Below are 16407 nucleotides of genomic sequence, written 5' to 3'. Positions count from 1 at the left end.
CAAGGGCTATGAGATGGCAGGAAGTGCCGAGGACAACAGCCAAGAGAACATGGCAAGACATACCAAAACAGAAGGCTAAGAGAACACAGCAGTAAATGCCTAGGCAAGGGCTAAGAGAACATGGCAGGAAGTGCCAAAACAGGAAGCCAAGAGGATGTGGCAGGGAACTCCAGAACAAGTGGCCAGAGAGAACATGGCAAAGAAAGCCCATGCAGAAGGCCAAGAGAAGGTGACTGGGTAGGCCAAAACAGGAGGCCAAGGAGAATGCCACAGGGAACGCCCAGGCAATGGCTATGAGATGGCAGGAAATGCTGAGGACAACGGCCAAGAGAACAAGGCAAGAAATGCCAAAACACGAGGCCAAGAGAACATGGCAAGAAACACCAAAACCAAACGCTGAAGAGAATGCAGCAAAGAAAGCTAAGTACAATGGCCAAGACAATGGGGCACAGAACACCAAAACAGGACAGCAAGAAAACGCAGTAGAGAATGTCTAGGGTAAAGAGAAGGAGAACACTGCAGTGAAAGGCCAGAGACAAATAGAATGTGGGAAGAAAAGGACAGGCAGCCTTTGGGGTACCCTAAAATGCAATAAAGAGCTCCGGGAGTGCTACGTTGTACCACGCTACATAATGGGTAAACATTGGTGTGCATACACTGCCCTTACCTGCTGGGCAGACAATTACCAGTCAGCAAAGTTGGCTTCCGGGGTATCCCAGGAAAAGTGGATTTCTGTTCCAAGCTGTTCTTATGAGGAGCCACAGATCTCTCCGTGCAGTTTTTATGGTGCCCGGGAACACCGCACCTCTCCGCTGCCACCTGTTGGACACAATACAGTAATGAAGGCACTGCCCCACATATGCGGGGGCTGCACCCTGTGCACACTGCTCTAATGATGTCACAAAGGAGCATTAGGGATAAAATTAATGCTATTTGTTGGTTTGAAGTCACAGTTAGTTTATTAGTTTAAAAATTGCTTTCTGCACTACAATTGGGATGAAGGTTAATTTGACAGAAAACAAGGGGTGTTATTTTTATTGCTGCATTTCGGGTTAGAGACATTTTTTTTTTTTTTTTACATCAGGCTAAGGGTTAGGTTTACAGATGCATTGCAGGTTAATGTAATTATCATTAGAGTTCCCATTAAGCTAGGGGTTCAGGTCAAGATCAAAATTAACGCTGCCTCCCAGCCAATCCCAGAGAGCCAAAGGCAAAGGCGTGCCAAACTCCCAGGACAAGCAAAGGGAAATCTGAGGTAAAGGCAAAGCAAACAGCAAAGGCTAAGGGAAGGGCAAAAGCAAGGAGAATGCCCAATGAAAGGCTATGGTGAGGGCAAGGGCAAGGAGAGCACAGCAGGGAAGGCCAACGGCAAAGGCCAACAGAACACAGCAAGAAATGCCTAGGTGAGGGCTAAGAGCACACGGCAGGACGTGCCAAAACAGGAGGCCGAGAGGACGTGGCAGGGAACGCCAGAACAAGCAGCCAAAGAGAACATGGCAAAGGAAGCCAATGCAGAAGGCCAAGAGAAGGTGGCTAGGTAAGCCAAAACAGGAGGCCAAGGAGAATGCCACAGGGAACGCCAAAACAGAAGGCAAAGGTATAGACAGCACCCAAGGGAAGGCAACATCAAAGACAAGGCAAAGTCATGGAGAACAACAAAGGGAAGGCCTCGCCAGAGGCCGGGCCTCAAGGGACAGCCTCGGGAATGCCAAAATGAAGGACAAGATCAAAGAGAATGCCGCAAGGAACACCAAAACAGCACAAGACTGATGAGACCATTGCACAGAACACCAAAACAGAAGGCAAAAACCAAGATAATGCCACAGGCAATGCCAAAACGGAAAGCAGGGCCCAATAGAACAATGCAGGGAATGCCAAAACGGAGGGCAAGGCTCAAGAGAACAATGCAGGGAACGCCAAAACGGAGGGCAGGGCCCAAGAAAACACCGCCAGGAACGCCAAAACGGAGGGCAGGGCCCAAGAAAACACCGCCAGGAACGCCAAAACGGAGGGCAGGGCCCAAGAAAACACCGCCAGGAACGCCAAAACGGAGGGCAGGGCCCAAGAAAACAATGGAGGAATTGCCAAAACAGGGGGCAAGGCACAAGAGAATGCCACCACAGACATCAGAACAGAGACCAAAGAGAATGCTGCAGGAAATAACTAGGCACAGAGGAGAGGCAAGGGGAACGCACAAGGAAGAGAACGGACAGCCTGTAAGGCACGCTGAAATGCAGAAATTAACTCCAGGTACCCTACCTTGTGTCTTACTAAGTAATGGGTAAACATTGCCCTTACCTCTTGGGCAGATTATTACCGTCAGCAAAGTTGGCTTCCGGGGTATCGCAGGAAATGCAGATTTCTGTTCCTGGCTGTTCTCATGAAGAGCCACAGATCACTCTGTGCAGTTTTTACGGCGCTCAGGAGCGCCACAGCTCTCCGCTGCCACCTGTTGGACACAATACAGTAATGAAGGCACTATCCCACATATGCGGGGGCTGCACCCTGTGCACACTGCTCTAATGATGTCACAAAGGAGCATTAGGGATAAAATTAATGCTATTTGTTGGCTTGAATTGTTAAACTAACTACAGCTTCTTTTCTGCACTACGATTGGGACGAAGGTTAATTTGACAGAAAACAAGGGGTGTTATTTTTATTGCTGCATTTCGGGTTAGAGACATTTTTTTTTTTTACATCAGGCTAAGGGTTAGGTTTACAGATGCATTGCAGGTTAATGTAATTATCATTAGAGTTCCCATTAAGCTAGGGGTTCAGGTCAAGATCAAAATTAACGCTGCCTCCCAGCCAATCCCAGAGAGCCAAAGGCAAAGGCGTGCCAAACTCCCAGGACAAGCAAAGGGAAATCTGAGGTAAAGGCAAAGCAAACAGCAAAGGCTAAGGGAAGGGCAAAAGCAAGGAGAATGCCCAATGAAAGGCTATGGTGAGGGCAAGGGCAAGGAGAGCACAGCAGGGAAGGCCAACGGCAAAGGCCAACAGAACACAGCAAGAAATGCCTAGGTGAGGGCTAAGAGCACACGGCAGGACGTGCCAAAACAGGAGGCCGAGAGGACGTGGCAGGGAACGCCAGAACAAGCAGCCAAAGAGAACATGGCAAAGGAAGCCAATGCAGAAGGCCAAGAGAAGGTGGCTAGGTAGGCCAAAACAGGAGGCCAAGGAGAATGCCACAGGGAACGCCAAAACAGAAGGCAAAGGTATAGACAGCACCCAAGGGAAGGCAACATCAAAGACAAGGCAAAGTCATGGAGAACAACAAAGGGAAGGCCTCGCCAGAGGCCGGGCCTCAAGGGACAGCCTCGGGAATGCCAAAATGAAGGACAAGATCAAAGAGAATGCCGCAAGGAACACCAAAACAGCACAAGATTGATGAGACCATTGCACAGAACACCAAAACAGAAGGCAAAAACCAAGATAATGCCACAGGCAATGCCAAAACGGAGGGCAAGGCTCAAGAGAACAATGCAGGGAACGCCAAAACGGAGGGCAAGGCTCAAGAGAACACCGCCAGGAACGCCAAATCGGGGGGCAGGGCCCAAGAAAACACCGCCAGGAACGCCAAAACGGAGGGCAGGGCCCAAGAAAACACCGCCAGGAACGCCAAAACGGAGGGCAGGGCCCAAGAAAACACCGCCAGGAACGCCAAAACGGAGGGCAGGGCCCAAGAAAACACCGCCAGGAACGCCAAAACGGAGGGCAGGGCCCAAGAAAACACCGCCAGGAACGCCAAAACGGAGGGCAGGGCCCAAGAGAATGCCACCACAGACATCAGAACAGAGACCAAAGAGAATGCTGCAGGAAATAACTAGGCACAGAGGAGAGGCAAGGGGAACGCACAAGGAAGAGAACGGACAGCCTGTAAGGCACGCTGAAATGCAGAAATTAACTCCAGGTACCCTACCTTGTGTCTTACTAAGTAATGGGTAAACATTGCCCTTACCTCTTGGGCAGATTATTACCGTCAGCAAAGTTGGCTTCCGGGGTATCGCAGGAAATGCAGATTTCTGTTCCTGGCTGTTCTCATGAAGAGCCACAGATCACTCTGTGCAGTTTTTACGGCGCTCAGGAGCGCCACAGCTCTCCGCTGCCACCTGTTGGACACAATACAGTAATGAAGGCACTATCCCACATATGCGGGGGCTGCACCCTGTGCACACTGCTCTAATGATGTCACAAAGGAGCATTAGGGATAAAATTAATGCTACTTGTTGGTTTGAAGTCACAGTTAGTTTATTAGTTTAAAAATTGCTTTCTGCACTACGATTGGGATGAAGGTTAATTTGACAGAAAACAAGGGGTGTTATTTTTATTGCTGCATTTCGGGTTAGAGACATTTTTTTTTTTTTTTTTACATCAGGCTAAGGGTTAGGTTTACAGATGCATTGCAGGTTAATGTAATTATCATTAGAGTTCCCATTAAGCTAGGGGTTCAGGTCAAGATCAAAATTAACGCTGCCTCCCAGCCAATCCCAGAGAGCCAAAGGCAAAGGCGTGCCAAACTCCCAGGACAAGCAAAGGGAAATCTGAGGTAAAGGCAAAGCAAACAGCAAAGGCTAAGGGAAGGGCAAAAGCAAGGAGAATGCCCAATGAAAGGCTATGGTGAGGGCAAGGGCAAGGAGAGCACAGCAGGGAAGGCCAACGGCAAAGGCCAACAGAACACAGCAAGAAATGCCTAGGTGAGGGCTAAGAGCACACGGCAGGACGTGCCAAAACAGGAGGCCGAGAGGACGTGGCAGGGAACGCCAGAACAAGCAGCCAAAGAGAACATGGCAAAGGAAGCCAATGCAGAAGGCCAAGAGAAGGTGGCTAGGTAAGCCAAAACAGGAGGCCAAGGAGAATGCCACAGGGAACGCCAAAACAGAAGGCAAAGGTATAGACAGCACCCAAGGGAAGGCAACATCAAAGACAAGGCAAAGTCATGGAGAACAACAAAGGGAAGGCCTCGCCAGAGGCCGGGCCTCAAGGGACAGCCTCGGGAATGCCAAAATGAAGGACAAGATCAAAGAGAATGCCGCAAGGAACACCAAAACAGCACAAGACTGATGAGACCATTGCACAGAACACCAAAACAGAAGGCAAAAACCAAGATAATGCCACAGGCAATGCCAAAACGGAAAGCAGGGCCCAATAGAACAATGCAGGGAATGCCAAAACGGAGGGCAAGGCTCAAGAGAACAATGCAGGGAACGCCAAAACGGAGGGCAGGGCCCAAGAAAACACCGCCAGGAACGCCAAAACGGAGGGCAGGGCCCAAGAAAACACCGCCAGGAACGCCAAAACGGAGGGCAGGGCCCAAGAAAACACCGCCAGGAACGCCAAAACGGAGGGCAGGGCCCAAGAAAACAATGGAGGAATTGCCAAAACAGGGGGCAAGGCACAAGAGAATGCCACCACAGACATCAGAACAGAGACCAAAGAGAATGCTGCAGGAAATAACTAGGCACAGAGGAGAGGCAAGGGGAACGCACAAGGAAGAGAACGGACAGCCTGTAAGGCACGCTGAAATGCAGAAATTAACTCCAGGTACCCTACCTTGTGTCTTACTAAGTAATGGGTAAACATTGCCCTTACCTCTTGGGCAGATTATTACCGTCAGCAAAGTTGGCTTCCGGGGTATCGCAGGAAATGCAGATTTCTGTTCCTGGCTGTTCTCATGAAGAGCCACAGATCACTCTGTGCAGTTTTTACGGCGCTCAGGAGCGCCACAGCTCTCCGCTGCCACCTGTTGGACACAATACAGTAATGAAGGCACTATCCCACATATGCGGGGGCTGCACCCTGTGCACACTGCTCTAATGATGTCACAAAGGAGCATTAGGGATAAAATTAATGCTATTTGTTGGCTTGAATTGTTAAACTAACTACAGCTTCTTTTCTGCACTACGATTGGGACGAAGGTTAATTTGACAGAAAACAAGGGGTGTTATTTTTATTGCTGCATTTCGGGTTAGAGACATTTTTTTTTTTTTTACATCAGGCTAAGGGTTAGGTTTACAGATGCATTGCAGGTTAATGTAATTATCATTAGAGTTCCCATTAAGCTAGGGGTTCAGGTCAAGATCAAAATTAACGCTGCCTCCCAGCCAATCCCAGAGAGCCAAAGGCAAAGGCGTGCCAAACTCCCAGGACAAGCAAAGGGAAATCTGAGGTAAAGGCAAAGCAAACAGCAAAGGCTAAGGGAAGGGCAAAAGCAAGGAGAATGCCCAATGAAAGGCTATGGTGAGGGCAAGGGCAAGGAGAGCACAGCAGGGAAGGCCAACGGCAAAGGCCAACAGAACACAGCAAGAAATGCCTAGGTGAGGGCTAAGAGCACACGGCAGGACGTGCCAAAACAGGAGGCCGAGAGGACGTGGCAGGGAACGCCAGAACAAGCAGCCAAAGAGAACATGGCAAAGGAAGCCAATGCAGAAGGCCAAGAGAAGGTGGCTAGGTAAGCAAAAACAGGAGGCCAAGGAGAATGCCACAGGGAACGCCAAAACAGAAGGCAAAGGTATAGACAGCACCCAAGGGAAGGCAACATCAAAGACAAGGCAAAGTCATGGAGAACAACAAAGGGAAGGCCTCGCCAGAGGCCGGGCCTCAAGGGACAGCCTCGGGAATGCCAAAATGAAGGACAAGATCAAAGAGAATGCCGCAAGGAACACCAAAACAGCACAAGATTGATGAGACCATTGCACAGAACACCAAAACAGAAGGCAAAAACCAAGATAATGCCACAGGCAATGCCAAAACGGAGGGCAGGGCCCAATAGAACAATGCAGGGAACGCCAAAACGGAGGGCAAGGCTCAAGAGAACACCGCCAGGAACGCCAAAACGGAGGGCAGGGCCCAAGAAAACACCGCCAGGAACGCCAAAACGGAGGGCAGGGCCCAAGAAAACACCGCCAGGAACGCCAAAACGGAGGGCAGGGCCCAAGAAAACACCGCCAGGAACGCCAAAACGGAGGGCAGGGCCCAAGAAAACACCGCCAGGAACGCCAAAACGGAGGGCAGGGCCCAAGAAAACACCGCCAGGAACGCCAAAACGGAGGGCAGGGCCCAAGAAAACACCGCCAGGAACGCCAAAACGGAGGGCAGGGCCCAAGAAAACACCGCCAGGAACGCCAAAACGGAGGGCAGGGCCCAAGAGAATGCCACCACAGACATCAGAACAGAGACCAAAGAGAATGCTGCAGGAAATAACTAGGCACAGAGGAGAGGCAAGGGGAACGCACAAGGAAGAGAACGGACAGCCTGTAAGGCACGCTGAAATGCAGAAATTAACTCCAGGTACCCTACCTTGTGTCTTACTAAGTAATGGGTAAACATTGCCCTTACCTCTTGGGCAGATTATTACCATCAGCAAAGTTGGCTTCCGGGGTATCGCAGGAAATGCAGATTTCTGTTCCTGGCTGTTCTCATGAAGAGCCACAGATCACTCTGTGCAGTTTTTACGGCGCTCAGGAGCGCCACAGCTCTCCGCTGCCACCTGTTGGACACAATACAGTAATGAAGGCACTATCCCACATATGCGGGGGCTGCACCCTGTGCACACTGCTCTAATGATGTCACAAAGGAGCATTAGGGATAAAATTAATGCTATTTGTTGGCTTGAATTGTTAAACTAACTACAGCTTCTTTTCTGCACTACGATTGGGATGAAGGTTAATTTGACAGAAAACAAGGGGTGTTATTTTTATTGCTGCATTTCGGGTTAGAGACTTTTTTTTTTTTTTTTACATCAGGCTAAGGGTTAGGTTTACAGATGCATTGCAGGTTAATGTAATTATCATTAGAGTTCCCATTAAGCTAGGGGTTCAGGTCAAGATCAAAATTAACGCTGCCTCCCAGCCAATCCCAGAGAGCCAAAGGCAAAGGCGTGCCAAACTCCCAGGACAAGCAAAGGGAAATCTGAGGTAAAGGCAAAGCAAACAGCAAAGGCTAAGGGAAGGGCAAAAGCAAGGAGAATGCCCAATGAAAGGCTATGGTGAGGGCAAGGGCAAGGAGAGCACAGCAGGGAAGGCCAACGGCAAAGGCCAACAGAACACAGCAAGAAATGCCTAGGTGAGGGCTAAGAGCACACGGCAGGACGTGCCAAAACAGGAGGCCGAGAGGACGTGGCAGGGAACGCCAGAACAAGCAGCCAAAGAGAACATGGCAAAGGAAGCCAATGCAGAAGGCCAAGAGAAGGTGGCTAGGTAGGCCAAAACAGGAGGCCAAGGAGAATGCCACAGGGAACGCCAAAACAGAAGGCAAAGGTATAGACAGCACCCAAGGGAAGGCAACATCAAAGACAAGGCAAAGTCATGGAGAACAACAAAGGGAAGGCCTCGCCAGAGGCCGGGCCTCAAGGGACAGCCACGGGAATGCCAAAATGAAGGACAAGATCAAAGAGAATGCCGCAAGGAACACCAAAACAGCACAAGATTGATGAGACCATTGCACAGAACACCAAAACAGAAGGCAAAAACCAAGATAATGCCACAGGCAATGCCAAAACGGAGGGCAAGGCTCAAGAGAACAATGCAGGGAACGCCAAAACGGAGGGCAAGGCCCAAGAAAACACCGCCAGGAACGCCAAAACGGAGGGCAGGGCCCAAGAAAACACCGCCAGGAACACCAAAACGGAGGGCAGGGCCCAAGAAAACACCGCCAGGAACACCAAAACGGAGGGCAGGGCCCAAGAAAACACCGCCAGGAACGCCAAAACGGAGGGCAGGGCCCAAGAAAACACCGCCAGGAACGCCAAAACGGAGGGCAGGGCCCAAGAAAACACCGCCAGGAACGCCAAAACGGAGGGCAGGGCCCAAGAAAACACCGCCAGGAACGCCAAAACGGAGGGCAGGGCCCAAGAAAACACCGCCAGGAACGCCAAAACGGAGGGCAGGGCCCAAGAGAATGCCACCACAGACATCAGAACAGAGACCAAAGAGAATGCTGCAGGAAATAACTAGGCACAGAGGAGAGGCAAGGGGAACGCACAAGGAAGAGAACGGACAGCCTGTAAGGCACGCTGAAATGCAGAAATTAACTCCAGGTACCCTACCTTGTGTCTTACTAAGTAATGGGTAAACATTGCCCTTACCTCTTGGGCAGATTATTACCATCAGCAAAGTTGGCTTCCGGGGTATCGCAGGAAATGCAGATTTCTGTTCCTGGCTGTTCTCATGAAGAGCCACAGATCACTCTGTGCAGTTTTTACGGCGCTCAGGAGCGCCACAGCTCTCCGCTGCCACCTGTTGGACACAATACAGTAATGAAGGCACTATCCCACATATGCGGGGGCTGCACCCTGTGCACACTGCTCTAATGATGTCACAAAGGAGCATTAGGGATAAAATTAATGCTATTTGTTGGCTTGAATTGTTAAACTAACTACAGCTTCTTTTCTGCACTACGATTGGGATGAAGGTTAATTTGACAGAAAACAAGGGGTGTTATTTTTATTGCTGCATTTCGGGTTAGAGACTTTTTTTTTTTTTTTACATCAGGCTAAGGGTTAGGTTTACAGATGCATTGCAGGTTAATGTAATTATCATTAGAGTTCCCATTAAGCTAGGGGTTCAGGTCAAGATCAAAATTAACGCTGCCTCCCAGCCAATCCCAGAGAGCCAAAGGCAAAGGCGTGCCAAACTCCCAGGACAAGCAAAGGGAAATCTGAGGTAAAGGCAAAGCAAACAGCAAAGGCTAAGGGAAGGGCAAAAGCAAGGAGAATGCCCAATGAAAGGCTATGGTGAGGGCAAGGGCAAGGAGAGCACAGCAGGGAAGGCCAACGGCAAAGGCCAACAGAACACAGCAAGAAATGCCTAGGTGAGGGCTAAGAGCACACGGCAGGACGTGCCAAAACAGGAGGCCGAGAGGACGTGGCAGGGAACGCCAGAACAAGCAGCCAAAGAGAACATGGCAAAGGAAGCCAATGCAGAAGGCCAAGAGAAGGTGGCTAGGTAGGCCAAAACAGGAGGCCAAGGAGAATGCCACAGGGAACGCCAAAACAGAAGGCAAAGGTATAGACAGCACCCAAGGGAAGGCAACATCAAAGACAAGGCAAAGTCATGGAGAACAACAAAGGGAAGGCCTCGCCAGAGGCCGGGCCTCAAGGGACAGCCTCGGGAATGCCAAAATGAAGGACAAGATCAAAGAGAATGCCGCAAGGAACACCAAAACAGCACAAGACTGATGAGACCATTGCACAGAACACCAAAACAGAAGGCAAAAACCAAGATAATGCCACAGGCAATGCCAAAACGGAAAGCAGGGCCCAATAGAACAATGCAGGGAACGCCAAAACGGAGGGCAAGGCTCAAGAGAACAATGCAGGGAACGCCAAAACGGAGGGCAGGGCCCAAGAAAACACTGCCAGGAACGCCAAATCGGGGGGCAGGGCCCAAGAAAACACCGCCAGGAACGCCAAAACGGAGGGCAGGGCCCAAGAAAACACCGCCAGGAACGCCAAAACGGAGGGCAGGGCCCAAGAAAACACCGCCAGGAACGCCAAAACGGAGGGCAGGGCCCAAGAAAACAATGGAGGAATTGCCAAAACAGGGGGCAAGGCACAAGAGAATGCCACCACAGACATCAGAACAGAGACCAAAGAGAATGCTGCAGGAAATAACTAGGCACAGAGGAGAGGCAAGGGGAACGCACAAGGAAGAGAACGGACAGCCTGTAAGGCACGCTGAAATGCAGAAATTAACTCCAGGTACCCTACCTTGTGTCTTACTAAGTAATGGGTAAACATTGCCCTTACCTCTTGGGCAGATTATTACCGTCAGCAAAGTTGGCTTCCGGGGTATCGCAGGAAATGCAGATTTCTGTTCCTGGCTGTTCTCATGAAGAGCCACAGATCACTCTGTGCAGTTTTTACGGCGCTCAGGAGCGCCACAGCTCTCCGCTGCCACCTGTTGGACACAATACAGTAATGAAGGCACTATCCCACATATGCGGGGGCTGCACCCTGTGCACACTGCTCTAATGATGTCACAAAGGAGCATTAGGGATAAAATTAATGCTATTTGTTGGCTTGAATTGTTAAACTAACTACAGCTTCTTTTCTGCACTACGATTGGGATGAAGGTTAATTTGACAGAAAACAAGGGGTGTTATTTTTATTGCTGCATTTCGGGTTAGAGACATTTTTTTTTTACATCAGGCTAAGGGTTAGGTTTACAGATGCATTGCAGGTTAATGTAATTATCATTAGAGTTCCCATTAAGCTAGGGGTTCAGGTCAAGATCAAAATTAACGCTGCCTCCTAGCCAATCCCAGAGAGCCAAAGGCAAAGGCGTGCCAAACTCCCAGGACAAGCAAAGGGAAATCTGAGGTAAAGGCAAAGCAAACAGCTAAGGCTAAGGGAAGGGCAAAAGCAAGGAAAATACCCAGTGAAAAGCTATGGTGAGGGCAAGGAGAGCACAGCAGGGAAGGCCAACAGCAAAGGCTGAGAAAACACAGCAAGAAACACCAAAACAGAAGGCCAAGAGAACACAGCAGTAAATGCCTAGGGAAGAGCTAAGAGAACATGGCAAGAAATGCCAAAACAGGAAGCCAAGAGGATGTGGCAGGGAACTCCAGAACAAGTGGCCAGAGAGAACATGGCAAAGAAAGCCCATGCAGAAGGCCAAGAGAAGGTGGCTGGGTAGGCCAAAACAGGAGGCCAAGGAGAATGCCACAGGGAACGCCAAAACAGGACACCGAGGAGGACATCACAGGGAACGCCCAGGCAATGGCTATGAGATGGCAGGAAATGCTGAGGACAACGGCCAAGAGAACATGGCAAGAAACACCAAAACCAAACGCTGAAGAGAATGCAGCAAAGAAAGCTAAGTACAATGGCCAAGACAATGGGGCACAGAACACCAAAACAGGACAGCAAGAAAATGCAGTAGAGAATGTCTAGGGTAAAGAGAAGGAGAACACTGCAGTGAAAGGCCAGAGACAAATAGAATGTGGGAAGAAAAGGACAGGCAGCCTTTGGGGTACCCTAAAATGCAATAAAGAGCTCCGGGAGTGCTACGTTGTACCACGCTACATAATGGGAAAACATTGGTGTGCATACGCTGCCCTTCCCTGCTGGGCAGACAATTACCAGTCAGCAAAGTGGGATTCTGGGGCATTCCAGGAAATCCAGCTTTCCGTTTCTAGCTGTTCTCATGAAGATTCACACATCTCTCCATGCAGACGTTACAGCACCTGGGAGAACCACAGCTCCCAGTAATGCTGCACAGTAACGAAAGCACTACCCTGCATACATTGGGGGGCTGCACTCTGTGCATGATGCTGCTCACCAGCAGCACAGTAGCTGAGAACAACACACAAGAAAAGGCTCAAATACCCAACAACACTTTTGCTTCCATCTCCTCTGATAACTGCTCATTATATACAGCCCTCACCTTTGGCTGTGCAGGTGGGGATTGAGAAAGCAATGCCACCCCCACCAACAACCTCCCTGCCCCACACTGAGAGTCAAGATAGGGTTTGGGATCACCTGAGGAACCTGAACATCCAGGAGTCTATGGGTCCCAATGAAATGCATCCCAGAGTCACGACGGTATTCGCTGATGCTGTCAACAAGCCATTCTCAACGGTATTTGAGAAGTTGTGGCAGTCAGGTGAAATCCCTGGTGAGTAGAAAAAAGGCAACAGCACACCTGTTATTATGGATAAAAAGGATGACCCTGGGAACTATCAACATGTCAGTCTCACCTCTGTGCTGTGAATGATCGCAGAGCAGATCCTCCTGGAAGTGACTCCAAGGCACATGTTCCAGTGCATCACCACCCTGAGTGAAAAACTTCCTCCTAATATCCAACCTAAACCTCTCCTGTCTTAGTTTAAAACTACTCCCCCTTGTCCTATCCTGATCCACCCTCATAAACAGCTGTTTCCCCTCCTGTTTATCCACTCCCTCAAGTACTGGAAGGCCACAATGAGGTCTCTCCGCAGCCTTCTCTTCTCCAGTCTAAACAAGCCCAGTTCCCTCAACCTTTCCTCATAGGAGAGGTGCTCCAGGCCTCTGATCATCTTAGTGCCCTCCTCTGGACCCACTCTGAGAGTTCCAAGTCCTTCCTGTGCTGGGGGCTCCAGGCCTGGACGCAGTTAAGCAGATGGTGCCTCATGAGAGCCGAGTAGAGGGGGAAAAGAAAAGAAAAAAAAAAAAAAAAAATCACCTCCCTCTCTCTGCTGGCTGTTCTTCTTTTAATGCAGCCCAGGATATAGTTGTCTTTCCAGGATGCAAGTGCACACTGCTAGCTCATGTCCAGCTTCTTATCCACTGGGATCCACACGTCCTTCTCTTCAGGGCTGCTCTCAAGCAGTTCTTTGCCGAGTTTGTATAAACATCTGGGATTGCCTCTTCATCAGTGACATTGACAGTGGGGGTCAAGTGCACCCTAATGACACCGAGCTGTGGGGTGCAGTGACACACCAGAGGGATGGGACACCATCCAGAGAGACCTCAACAGGCTGAGTAGTGGGCACTCAGCAATGTACCTTCCCAGCCCAGAAAGCTAACTGTATGCTGGGTTCCACCCAAAGATGCGTGGTCAGTAGGCAAAGGGAGATGATCCTGCCCCTCTGCCCTATGCTGGTGAGGCCTCACCTGGAGTGCTGTGTCTGGATTTGGATGGCTGCAGTGTAGGACACAGACATAGAGCTGTTGGAGTACATCCAGAGAATAGCCACAAATATGAACCAAGGGATGGAATGCCTTTCCTATGAAGAGAGAAAATTGGGGCTGTTCAGCCTGGAGAAGTGAAGGCTCTGAGGTGACCTGGTAACAGCCTTTCAATACCTAAAGGGAAGAATGAGAAAAAATTTAGGTTAGATATAAAGAAAATCTTGTGAGGGTGGTGACACAGTGGAACAGGTTACTCAGACACATGATGGATGCCTTGTCCCTTCCAAGGTGAGGCTGGGCCAGGTTCTGGGCAACCTGATCTAGCTGTATCACAGAGCCTCTCTGGACCAGTCCCAGTATCCAGCAGACCAGGGACCTCACTTCATCACACTGTTGGGAACCAGAGCTGTAGAGCTATTGAATGGGGGACAGGGGATGGAAGGAAGAGGGATGGGGGTTTGGGTGTCATAGAGATTAGGAAACTAATAGGATCTCCAGACAATTAGGATGGAGATGTCTGGGGTGATGTTGAGTACAGTGGTCCAAAAGAGGACAATCCTTGGCCTTCTATAAAGATGAAGTCAGATCTGCTGTTCAAACAGAAAGGACTGTAGGATCCCAAGGTGGTCAGTCACGATGCGCTCTGAGAACAATGCCTTGGGATCCATTACCATTACAAATTTGTAAGGGAGATATGGCAGAGAACCAGACAAAATACAAACAGAATACCTGTTATCACTATGCTCGAGTGGTGCAGACCGTATTACGCTCAGTGAGGATGAAGCAAATGGCCACTGCGGCCTGAGAGTGTTCTTCAGGTCCTGGCCGAAGCACCTCACTCTATCACCAGCCGTGTAGCGCTTCGGGCTGGGAGAATAGACCCCATGGAGCAAGGTGAGCCCCCTGCAACCCATTCGATCCCTAAGTGAGCTTCCCACAGCCATCAGAAACCTGCCTGCATACAAGCAAACATGGGGCTAGTGATGTTCCATTACACTCTCTGCAGATTTCACAGCGCTTACACCACTGATTAGACAAAACTCCGGCAATCCTCGAACCCCATTGACCTGAAAAATGAGATCAGAAAAAGACTCAAAACATGATTTATTACATGATAAGGGTGTACAGAATGCCCTTAAACAACTCTGCATGGTTGGAATCAGTGCATAGCACTCTTAACTACAGTCATGAAATGGGATGGTGGAGGTGCAGACAAACCAAGTTTGGAGCCCCAGGTTGGAGATTATGATGCAAGAACCACGAAAGAAGGGATAGAGGCTCAATCAGAAGGTAATGAGCTTAAAAAGATTCGCTAACAAGATCTGGAGAATGAAGAACCTCCTTATGGAAAAGGACTTCAACTCCGGGCATTCCCACAACGGCAATGCTCAGTCAGCCAACCAGCATTATCCTGGGACTGACTGAAACATTCCAGAAGTGAGGGAGCAGTGAAATAAATAAATGTACATCAGTCCTTCCATCATCATATCAGAGAAAGGGAGAGAACCCCTTCGTCTCCCTTAGAGAAGGAAAAAAGAGCATCGTAAAGACAAACATAGCAGATACAGCTGCTCTAATCCTGTTTGAGATCCCCCCCAAAAAAGGGGAAGCTCACAGCCCTAAAATAAAGGAATTACCCACCCCATTCCAAGGGCTCACCACACTCTCCAAAGAAAGCAGTCTCCAGGAACAGATGCTGCCCTTACAGCTTCCACCCCTTAAACGTGGTCAGGATACTCCCCAAAAAAGGAAAAGATCACAGCCCTGAAATAAAGGAAGAACCACTTACCCCCTTGCCAAGGACCGATACTCACCCACACTCCACAGGAGGAGTCTCTAGAGATAAATGCTGCCCTTACAGCTGCCAGCACTTGTATGATCAGGATGCCCCAAAAACGGGGGAGATCACAGCCCTGAAATAAAGAAGGGATTACTCACGCTTTCTCAAGGACCAGACCTCACTACACATTCTAAAGGAGGCAGTTTCTAGAGAAATTTAACACCTTTAAGCTTGCCAGCCCTTAAATGAGGTCGGGATATCCCAAGAAAGAAGTGATCACAACCCCAAAATAAAGAAGGAATTACTCACCCCATTCCAAGGGCTCACCCTATGCTCTAAAGAAAGCAGTCTCCAGGTACAATAGCTGCTCCTTCTGCTGCCAGCCCTTAAATGTGGTTGGGAGTCTTGCAAAAAGGGAGATCACAGTCCAGCAATAAAGAAGGAATCAATCACCCCATTCCAAAAACAAATACTCACCCCACACCCCAAAGAAAGCAGTCTCCAGGGAGAGATGCCCTTACAGTTTCCAGCCTGTAAAAGTGATCAGGATCCCCAAAAAGGGAAAGACAACAGCCCTACAATTAAGCAAGAATCACTCACCCCATTCAAAAGAGCAGAGCTCACCTCAACACTCCCAAGAAGGAAGAGAGAGAGATGCTGCCCTTATGGTTCCCAGCCCTTAAATGTGGTCAGGGAGGGGTGGAGCCAGGCTCAGCCCTATCCGGTCCCATAGGTGAATTGCTTCCACCTGTGCTCACAGGGCCGGCTACACTCCTCACCAGGTGCTCAATCACTGCTTTAGGCTGTGACTTCACAGTTCCCATACAGGCATGAAGCAAAACAAAAAGACGACTAATAACAAGCAGGCAATTGGATCTGCCTGCCCAGCAATGGGAGGTTTGACAGTGGATTAACAACGGTGACACACATGTTTTGCTTCCAGTCTGTCCTCAAAGGCGATTGGTAAAATTTCTAATAGATAGGGGAGCGCAGATTTCAATACTAACACAGCAAGATG

The 16407-nt window shown here is 49.6% G+C and overlaps 1 long non-coding RNA gene across 1 annotated transcript; it reads right to left on the bottom strand.

The window, feature by feature from the left end:
* Positions 1-13163: 13163 nt before the first annotated feature.
* On the bottom strand, positions 13164-15784 carry LOC149913788 (uncharacterized). Its single transcript, XR_016461045.1, has 4 exons — positions 15699-15784; positions 15424-15522; positions 14339-14676; positions 13164-13783 (listed from the first exon to the last, which is right to left on the bottom strand). It is a non-coding gene; the product is annotated as an uncharacterized LOC149913788 (long non-coding RNA).
* Between the last annotated feature and the right edge of the window lie 623 nt (positions 15785-16407).

Source organism: Phasianus colchicus, chromosome 35, assembly GCF_987193195.1.
Source record: "Phasianus colchicus chromosome 35, bPhaCol1.hap1.1, whole genome shotgun sequence".
In the NCBI taxonomy this organism is placed as follows: Eukaryota; Metazoa; Chordata; class Aves; order Galliformes; family Phasianidae; genus Phasianus; species Phasianus colchicus.
The sequence above is the reverse complement of the archived record's forward strand: the minus strand, read 5'-3'. Positions and strand labels throughout refer to the sequence as shown.